Raw genomic sequence first — 10,538 nt, forward strand, 5'->3', positions numbered from 1 at the left:
ATATAAAAGTAGTTATTTGACATGCAGTACAGATTGCCAATGAGGAGCCTGGCCATATTTCCCAGTGCACTGTCTTGTTAAGTGAGTTACTCAGAGTCACACACTAGGCAAATGTAGGCAGAAAGAATCAAACTCTGGACTACAGAAAGCAACTCATTAACATCTCATAGCCTTACTTCTCTGCACTGGCTCCAGATGCTCCTTTGAGTTAACTGACAGAGAAATCATGAGGATTGATCAACGTGACACTCTGTTGTGCATTCAAGTAGATCTACTGTCTGTTGTGTCATATTAGATGTGTAGATGCTTTATGAACACTATAACATAGAAACAAATGAAATAACACATTCATGAATGGTGTACAGTAGCCAGTTTGTAGCAGTGATAAAGGAGCAAGGTGTTAACAGAATAAACAGTGTGAAAGCAAGCTACATCACCATCTTGTGCTACATATTATATTCTTCCTATGTCAGTCTTATGAGTGAATTTAATCCATTGACCATAAAACTCCAATCACACTCCAGTCACACAGTGGCTAGGAACAAAGGCAGTGATAGGCACACTGCATGCTAACCAATGGTGAGCAGCATGCATGCATCAGCTGTACAGCAAAGCAGCTAACGGAAATAATAATGAGTGAAAAACAAACATGAACACCTATGTCATAACTGCAAATACATATCTATATGCAATATAAATATATTTTAAATATTTACATGGGAGCAACAGTAAAATATAAACTATGCACTGTTATATACTAGAATGTCAGAAAGCTTTGGCCTGTATGTTTTTTGAAAGCATGTTGGCCTCACTGCAGTTGTGATAGACTATTTTCCAGTGTAGGGGAAGCATGTGAAGGCCCTGCATGTCCACCTATAATTACACATTGTTTACATTACCTAAACTGCCTGTGCTGTGACTACATGGCAACAATGAAAGGGGAGTGTGGACCATGAGGTGAGTTGATGGTATATGGGGTTTCAGCTAAAGGCCCACCAATAATTAGTGCATAGTGCTGAGCAGATGGTATGTCTAGAAAATAACATGCTTTCTGCCAGTATGCCAAGCTCTTCAAGGAGAGTGAAAAAACATGCTGCAGCTGGAGACACAGGTACTCCTAGTGTGTTGTGCACTCTCATCTCCTTTTCCACACTAGCTGCCTACAGCTGCCTGTTGGGTGTCAGTGTTTGCTGGGACACATTTGTTAAGCAAGACAGAGGACAATGTAAGGGCAAAATGTTCTTGTGTGTCTCCTCCTGCACCTCATCCATGGCATCCACCCTTGCCTGATGAACTTCCTCAGCCCTTTCTTTAGCATCTCAGTTTAAAAAATAACAAGGGGTACCACTTTAACACATGCATATTGGTACATGCCAATGGTCAGTGTAAGTTATTTGTACATACGATAACATACATCATTTATTGCAATAGTTTCTAATTGCTACAAATAAGTAGTACTTGAAGGGATACTTTTTCTATACAGCATTGTGCCTCCTTGTTTCCTACCATCCTCACATGCAGTACAAACATCACACTGACATCCATCTATGCTTATAGTTTCATAAGTTCTTAGGTGAGTAATAGGCTAGCTGCCCTTGCAGGACATTTTAAGCATAGCCAATGTCCCTTTTTGTGCTTGAAATACCCTATCCCATTTGGTTATACTCATAGATTGGCCTTACCTATCCCATGGTCAATAATTATGTATTACTCCCAATACGAATAACTTGGATCATACCATAGATAATCTGAGGGTACCAATGCATGGGATAAAGCATTTAGAAGCTGCCTCTGTCCTTTAGTAGCACAGAGGCAGTCCTGGGGTTAATTTTCTGTTTCCCATCCATGGATGCAAGTTATGCTCAAAAATGGACAGGGATGAACTTTGTTTTATGTGGATGGGGAATCTGTTCCACAGAACAGTATCCACTGTGAGATATACCAGTCACTCCAAACCATTCTGTCACCAATATACCTACATATTGTCTATGGAATTTATCAGGAAACAGAAGCAGATGGAGAAACACACTTATGGACAATTTAAAAGTCAACAATATACCTACCATCTTCTGAATGTTGGAAGAAACAAAACCTAAGCAGATGGAGAAAACCATGCAAACACAGAGAGGACATGCAGACTGTGCAAAGAAGGCACCCCCAACTGAGAACTGAACTGGGAAATGTCTTGCTGTGAGGTGACAGTCCTACCCACTGCACCACTGTGCCAGCTTGCACAGACTTACTGCATTATAATCCTGGAAATAATGGTTGCCAACTTACTACTGCAGTAAGTATAATATACTGATCACAGCAACAGCTCTAACACTGACATCTTAGTGGTGACATACCAACATTCTACTACAGCTACATATCAATAACCTCACAAATGTGTAATACCACTTCACTACTCCAAGGAAACACATTCATCTGCTCAGCTTTCTTGATCACTTTCTAAAAAATAAAACACTGCTATCATCTTGCCTTAGGCTCCCACCAATATGGGAAACTAGATAAGGTTAAATCTCTCTCTCGCTGTCTCTCCCTCTATATATATATATATATATATATATATATATATATATATATATATATATGTATATATATATATATATATATATATATATATATATATGGTGACCGAGTTTAATCAAATCCCCTTTTGGTTGACATCTGTTTAGTCGACAAAATTTAGTCGACTATACAGATGGTTGACAGGTGTGTGTGACGGCACAATTTTTAGGGTAGGGAAATATGCTCTTTCCTGAGATTGTGCAATCTTGAAGTTAGGATATATAATTAGCAGGTTGTATAATAAGTCGACATACATAGTATACCTCACATACATAATATACTTGCCCCCCCCTCCCCTGCAAAAACAATGCTTATGGCTATTTTTTGAACATTTGTTTTGTATGCACCAGAATTTTTTTCTCAGCACGCGAATAGTAGCGTGTTGGCATTTGTGAAGTCATGCTTTTGTGGTTGACTTTGTAAATGTCATTGTTTTGGTCATTTGTCCTTTTTCAGTAGACCCATCTATCTTTCTATCTATCTATCTATCTATCTATCTATCTATCTATCTATCTATCTATCTATCTATCTATCTATCTATCTGTCTGTCTATCTATCTATCTATCTATCTATCTATCTATCTATCTATCTATGATTGTGTGTGTGTGTGTGTGTGTGTGTGTGTGTGTGTGTGTGTGTGTGTGTGTGTGTGTGTGTGTGTGTGTGTGTGTGAGTGTATACAACAACTAGCCATCTGCGTATATTATGTGCACATTACACAAACATCACATAAACATCATACATCATGGTTTGTTATTGTGCTGCAACTATGTGACATCAGCAGAATTGCAACACATAAGTCCTATATGTGCACTCAGATAGCCTCATTGGTGGTAGCAAGTGATTTAGACATGTCAAAAGATGACATAAATGGTTCAAGTTACCACCCAGATACTGTTTCAGCAGAGCACATTAGGCCTGAACTCTTCACCATACCCTGTATCATGTGTTTGTTCTTCTGTATCATGTGTCTGTCCTTGCTGAAGACTTGAAAGGTTGAGATACCGATATCAGGATCTGTACTTGAATGGCTTTAGTTATCCCCAAGCAAGATGTGCATCTATACACAAGGAAAGCATTACTGATGGCACTTTGGGTTAACTTTTTTATGCTTCTGTCATGGCTTAATGTTACATCTGTAAAATGTAAACCATATGGTGGTAGTTGGATGCAACATCACAGTGAAAATGCATCACATTACATATGTGTGTCTATACTCCAAGTATGAAACATATGAATGCTACAAAAAGCACATGCTAGCAGTGTTACATAATGTTGCACATATTTAAAAAACATGATGGCATAGCTGCATATAGTATATTTGGTATAGTCATTACTCATGATACCTACATTCATACACTGGGTTTATTGCAGACCAGTGCTATGAACTTTACTACATACACTTGTGAGTAAAGTGCACATGTGCCTCAGAACACAAACACAGATGGGAATATATACATATGCACACTGAACAGTGCATACACATGCATGTCTGCATTATACAAGCACCTTCAATATATCCAGTGCACTGTGCAGAGGATGCCATGCAAAATGTGTATCATATATGCGATGTAGGCAATGCATGTGTAACATACAGCTGTAGCAGAGTTGCTTGTACCGGCAAAGTGCAAGCACTTTATGCTGCTTAACATCCTTTGGAAACATCATGCACATGCTGCATATTGATGAGAGGCTATCAGGAATACCACAGAGTTCAGCATTTGATCCAGTATGCCAGATGGACTGGTTAGTCTAAACATACTTGTGTCTCCATGGACATTCATTCTTGCTGTCAGTAGTAATGGAGCAGTGATATGCAGCTCTTAGTGGATCACCTATAGACTGAAACAAATATTGGACATATAAAGGTCTTTCTGACCCTTTCAGTAAATACTCTATGTTCTAAATTGACTATTATTATGTCATACATTGACAATGATGATGTTCCATCATTCATTAATTTGGGAAGAATTATCCATAGCAATGTTTAATGAAAAGACCAGTGTACCTCTCTCCAAGTACCAATGCTAACATTGTGGATACATGTATAGCAAAAAAAACATTGTCCATGTAAACAATGCTTCACACCATGTCATGCCATTCAGGATGTTGATGGATATCCTAGAATAGCATTATGTGTCACTGTGTGAACATCAGTTTTGCATGTTGTCTGTTACGCATCAAGATAGGAGAGTTTCATAACAGATTAACAAATATAACACTGTATGTCCACATTAAACACACCTGTTTATATGTCCATAGTTGTTTGACATAATTGGCTGTAGATGATGTATGATCCTCTCATATGCAAAAATGTCAGACCTGTGAATGCATCTGCATAGATTCATGTATATGTTACACAGTGTAGTAAGATGCTTGGCAATTGTATTTAGGTCTCTCATGTGTATGTGCAGGCCATGTCATCATGGCACATTTTGCCATAATGCTTGGATAGCTATCCCAATAACAGTATTCTTTTTCCAGAATTCATAATGGCTTATGTATAACTCATGGTGTTATGTACGTTGAATGCCTGCAAGATCCTAGTTGTATTAGTATCTCCAGTTGGCTTCTGGAATGCTCCTGTAGCCAAGATAACCACTGCTGTGATTAATTATATTTACAGGCATATCAGCTGACTCCTACCATCAATACTTCCACCCCCTTCCCAAAATACAGAGTATCAAGTGTGAGAGCAAGTGTGTGCGCATGTGTATACATCCATATGGAAATAAGTTAACTGTCCAATTTTAGTCTCAAAGCGACACCTTGTACAGCTTTAGGACATACCTGGGCCTCAGCCTGATGCTATCTCACTTGCTTTTGTTATACTGGGAATGAAAACAACTCATTTTCTATTTTTTCATGTTAGTATGTGGTTTGACTGTGTTTAAAATAATCATAACTATGCTATATCTGACATCCCTGAACATGGATATCGCACTTTATGACTTTCTTCCCAGTACCACAAGTGCATATCATATTACTTGCATACATAGACTATTGCTACTTTTGGGGGTGCAGCATACTTCTCAACCTCTTAGAGCAAGAAATCTGGACAAAGCCATAAAAGGCCCAAAAATAGGGACTCTTTTTAAAATTTTGCTCTCATCAACTTAGAAAGTTCCTAGAATAACAGGTTGCATGAATTTTGGCATATGAAGTCTAAATCTCAAATGTCTGCTATTATTTTCTGACTTCAATCCTCAATGATTTTCTAGTTATTTGCCAGAAAACAGCAATTTTATGAGAAATAGGTCAGAAATATGAGGCAGAAATCTGGACATTTTGCAAAAATGTGTACACTTGAGAAGTATGGGCTGCAGACTGTTGTTTACTGTATGTATGCATGTATGTATGTCTGCACATTGCATAAGGCATTGGAATATGGTTTCATCTGCATATTGTTGGTATGCACTGTGCACTACATTTATGAATACCACCCTGCTTTGCTGTTATACATACTAAATATATTTTATATTGTTGTATTGTGTGCACATTCATCCAATTGCATTTACAATGTGTGTGTGTGTGTGTGTGTGTGTGTGTGTGTGTGTGTGTGTGTGTGTGTGTGGGCATTTATATGCATGTACACTTGACATGTGGATGTGTCATGTTTCATGGTACAGCTTATATTCATTTTTATAAAAGCAGAGTGTCCTTTTGTGCTCATTTCATGGGGGGGGGGTGTATTCGAAGCAAAGAGTCTCAGACAGTAAGGGGTCATTTAATAGTGTGCATGTCAAACATAGATCTTTTCTAAGATGGCAATAACATTTAGGGAAAGATAGAGTTGCTGTAGTTGTTGGCTATAACACAAGTTTTGAATCCTTTCAGTTCTCTTTGCAAGGACTCTTGCACCTGCTGCGACTGCACCAGAAGGCACGTGAGTAGGTTACAGTATAAGGCATAGTACTCTATAACGGGCCTGATAAGCTGTGCAAAGGCAGACTGTTACTTCACTGGGACAGCTCTCCCGCTCTCTCTGATCTGATGAAGTCTTTTAAAATAGATGAAAGCACTTATCTTTTGGATGTTACAGTGATTTTATGTGTTTTATAGCCGATTAAACTGTTTTAACCATCTTGTGAGCCATGATGCTTTAGCTGGATTTTCTCAACGTGTGGTCTATGACTGTATTTTTATATTTTTATTTGGTGGTTCTAACCAGTCCACTAGATATCAGCAGTATAAGAACACTGGGGATGCTCCTCCAAGGAAACAAGCAGTGGGTGTGTCTCCCATGACCCCAATATCCTTAACTGAAGAAGAGGAACATTTTGGGCTTGAACCCTTGTTAATCAAAGTTGAACACACCAACTGATCAGGTTGCCAGCTGGACACAGACTTAATTCACGAAAGTTCAGGTGTGAACCTGGCTTCTGAGTTCTTGTCTCTGTGACATTGCTATGACATGCACCTGATGCTTGGAGCAGGACCCTTCTGACAGTTTCCCTGCGAAGAGGTCTCAACTGCCATCATTTTGTGAAGTCGGCTAGCAACTTTTGCCAATTTTGTTATCAAGTAAGTGGGTTGAAACTTCACACCTTGACACTTGCGGTACTTATCAGGATAATGATCTCTCCTGAGACTGTAGAGGTAATGTTGGTACAAGCCTTGGTCAATAATTTGAGACCTCCATGGACACTTATTATGCCTCTGAGGGATGTAAACAAAGGACTTTACAGACAATTGCAAGACATTGTTGTTGTTGTGTCTTTCGGCTTATCCCGGTTAGGGGTCGCCACAGTGGAACTCCGGTCAGCTAATGTTTGGTAGTGGATTTTTACGTGCCGAGTTACCAGCCCTGACGCACAACCTTCAACGAAGGCACGCCCATTCACGCATGCCTCCACACAGAAGACGCTCTAGCTGAGAATCGAACAGGACAACGTCTTGCTGTGAGGCGACAACGCTACAGCAGCACCACTACCGCGGGACAAAGACAATTGCAAGACGTAAGATCAAAAAATGACAGCAGCAAAAAAAAAAAAAAAAAAAAAAAAGACTTGATGGTCTTTAGGGACAAGTGCTGGTATGCATCCAACATCTTACTTCATAGCATAACGTGGTTAATTTTACTTGAATTTTACTTGAAAAATGCCATTTCAGATTACTGAAGATGTATTATCAAACCAAGGACCAATCAGATGGATCCTTAGCATTAGACCCCACAGTGTACTGGAAAAACATACTCCCAAGTTCTGAAAATTAACAATAGCTATCCCATTTCACAAAGGTGGCTCAGTCAGAGTCAAGCCATTTAGACTATATTGTCTGTCTAAAATTGTGATCTGCCTCAGTGAGGCACTCTGGCAATTTGAGAATCTGAGTTTTACACTGTTAATATGTAATCACTGTATAATACTTTGAGGACTTATAGTACACACTGACCTACCAAATGTTAAATAAAATGGACACAAATATATCATGTTTGTTATTTAGTATGCCACAGAATGAAAGTATTTTTCACACTACAGTCTCAGTTCTGCAGTTAGTATGTAAATAGATTTCATATTTTACTGATATGATTAGCTCTCCTGTTAAATACCAGTCTCTAAAAACAGGCATCAGATGCCTTTTCTAACTGTAATGTGTGTAGTAAATAATCAATGAAATATGTTATGAATGAGGTGTGTTTTGCTCTTGAAATGCTTCTTCGATTATATTGAATCCAGCCATGTACGGTTGTTTTCTTTGTCAGTTCTGCATTTGGTTTTAGGGGTCTAGAACTGAAAGGTGTCACAAAGTAAATAAATAAGACATTGAGGTTTTCCTTATGAAATAAACAATATTTTGTTCTGTTTACGCATTTTTGGGTTCTGGAATGCCCTATGAATGCAAGTAAAAACTAGTAACATGTATTAGTATTACTTAACTTCCAAAAAACACACAACACAATTCAAGACAGAACAGGGAAAGAGACCATCCCATTGTGAATCATACCTAGGATTTCAGTTTCTTCAGCATATGTAGATAGTCATTGGGAGCCCTCTAGTGGTAATTTGTTTTATTACAATCATATGTTGAAAAGCTCACTGCTGGTGGTATTGCAAATAAATTGTAGTATCATGCAAGTTTTACGTCTTAGTTTTCTATCCCCTGCAGTTTAGTTAAACACAATAGATGCCCATGCTTTAGCATCAAGGAGGTATAGACTTCATGTGAATCAGAAGTATATTTTACTGATAATATTGATATGCAGTCTATCAATTTAGGGAACTAATATTCTTTCTTTTCTCTCTTTCTATTTTTGTTACCCCACACACACACACACACACACTCTCTCTCTCTCTCTCTCTCTGTGAACTGCAAATGCTGCTTAAGACTGTTGTTTTGCTCATAGTTCAGTATCATATTATTGCTTAATCAGATTCAGTAAGTCTGATCAACCCTAGATTCATGACCCTAAACAAACTTTCTGCTGGCATGGCCTATTAGTTAGAAGAAAAAAGCAGCGAGTAAAAAGATCACACAGAGCAACCTAATAGGAAAAAAGCATCAAAAAGACCCTAGCAAACCAGAAACTTCATGTTAAACCTCACTTGACAAAGGCCCTTGGGAAATATTAACATTATCCCTTAAGGACATACAAGTGTTTCAACCACATGCTTCTGAAGGCCCATGACTTTTTATTATTTTTTTTCTTTTTATAAGGCTTTATTAAGACATTCAGGCCAATAAAATCAAACACAACTAGCTGTAGGCATGACATGTTTTGCCCATTTTATGGGCTTGTCAGTACAGTGTAAGTGGACAGTTTGTCCATAATCTCAAAACACTCAGCTTTAACTAAAGGCTAATGTGCACTACATCAGGATGACTGCAAAGTTTGACAATAATGAATAAAACATCTAATAAAGAAGAAAAAGAAGTCTAAAGACATGATTTTCAACACCGAATGTAGCCGTAGCCATTCTACATGTCAATAAATATGTTCTGCAATCTCCAAGAACAAGTCCAGACCTTTTAGTAGCTTTCAAATCATCTTTGCTGATAATCTTTTGCTTTGCTCTCATCTACCTGCAGTTATACATTTCCTCACCCTCCTGCTCACATACTTCCTGCCAGTCATATCCTTAAGGGCAACTCTTACCTGCCTGTTCATGATGCCATGCTGAACATGTACTCACATCTCAGTAAGTCTTTTCTTAGAAAAAAACTGTTTGTCATCTCGGTGACTCAACATGAATAGACATGCCTGTTCGTAAGGATGCTCATCAGTTTGTTATCCCTGACGCAGGATTTAATGTACTACATTGTTATTTTTGTAAAAGGAAACGTCTTGGTTTTAGACCGTCATTCTCTTACTCTGTTTAATTGCACATTAATTTACACAATGTGCATTTAATCACTTATAAGGCAAGCATATAATCCATATCATAGAATGTGCAATGGAATTCATTGTATCCATTTATATTGCTCATAATGGTGTTAGTACATGAAGTTTAACAGTACTAAGTGTTATTGTAAATAAATGTGATGGGCAAGTGAATTCTCTAAAAAGGTTGCATGGAAAGATTAAAAGACAGTTCCAGTGTGCTTAGTAAATGATGTGCGCATTATTACTTTATTGCATGTCTGCCTACTACACATAAAGATGTATTTCCCAACAAAGAATTTAAAGGTACACATGTAACCCTCCGTCTCCAGTATGTAGCCAGATAACTTAGATAGACTTGCATATTTGAAGTATGGGGTATGTGTATTATCAGACTCACACTAAAAGATTATGTCTGTATTTAGTTATATAATTGGAGCAAGTCACTTATCCAGGGATTGGCAATACTAACTTATACTCTCTTCTTAGGTTATCTTATTCTTCCATGGATCCCCTGGTATTCCATAGCCTCGCCACCTCTTACCACACATCTCTGTAATTCCCCACTGCTTGATTTTCGGCATCAAAGAAAACAAATTGAGAAAACTGACTGAAGGTCCACAGAGTACAAAAAAATCTTTAGCGA

Source organism: Protopterus annectens, chromosome 6.part0 (assembly GCF_019279795.1).
Source record: "Protopterus annectens isolate FY-2018-M chromosome 6.part0, PAN1.0, whole genome shotgun sequence".
Classification (NCBI taxonomy): domain Eukaryota; kingdom Metazoa; phylum Chordata; order Ceratodontiformes; family Protopteridae; genus Protopterus; species Protopterus annectens.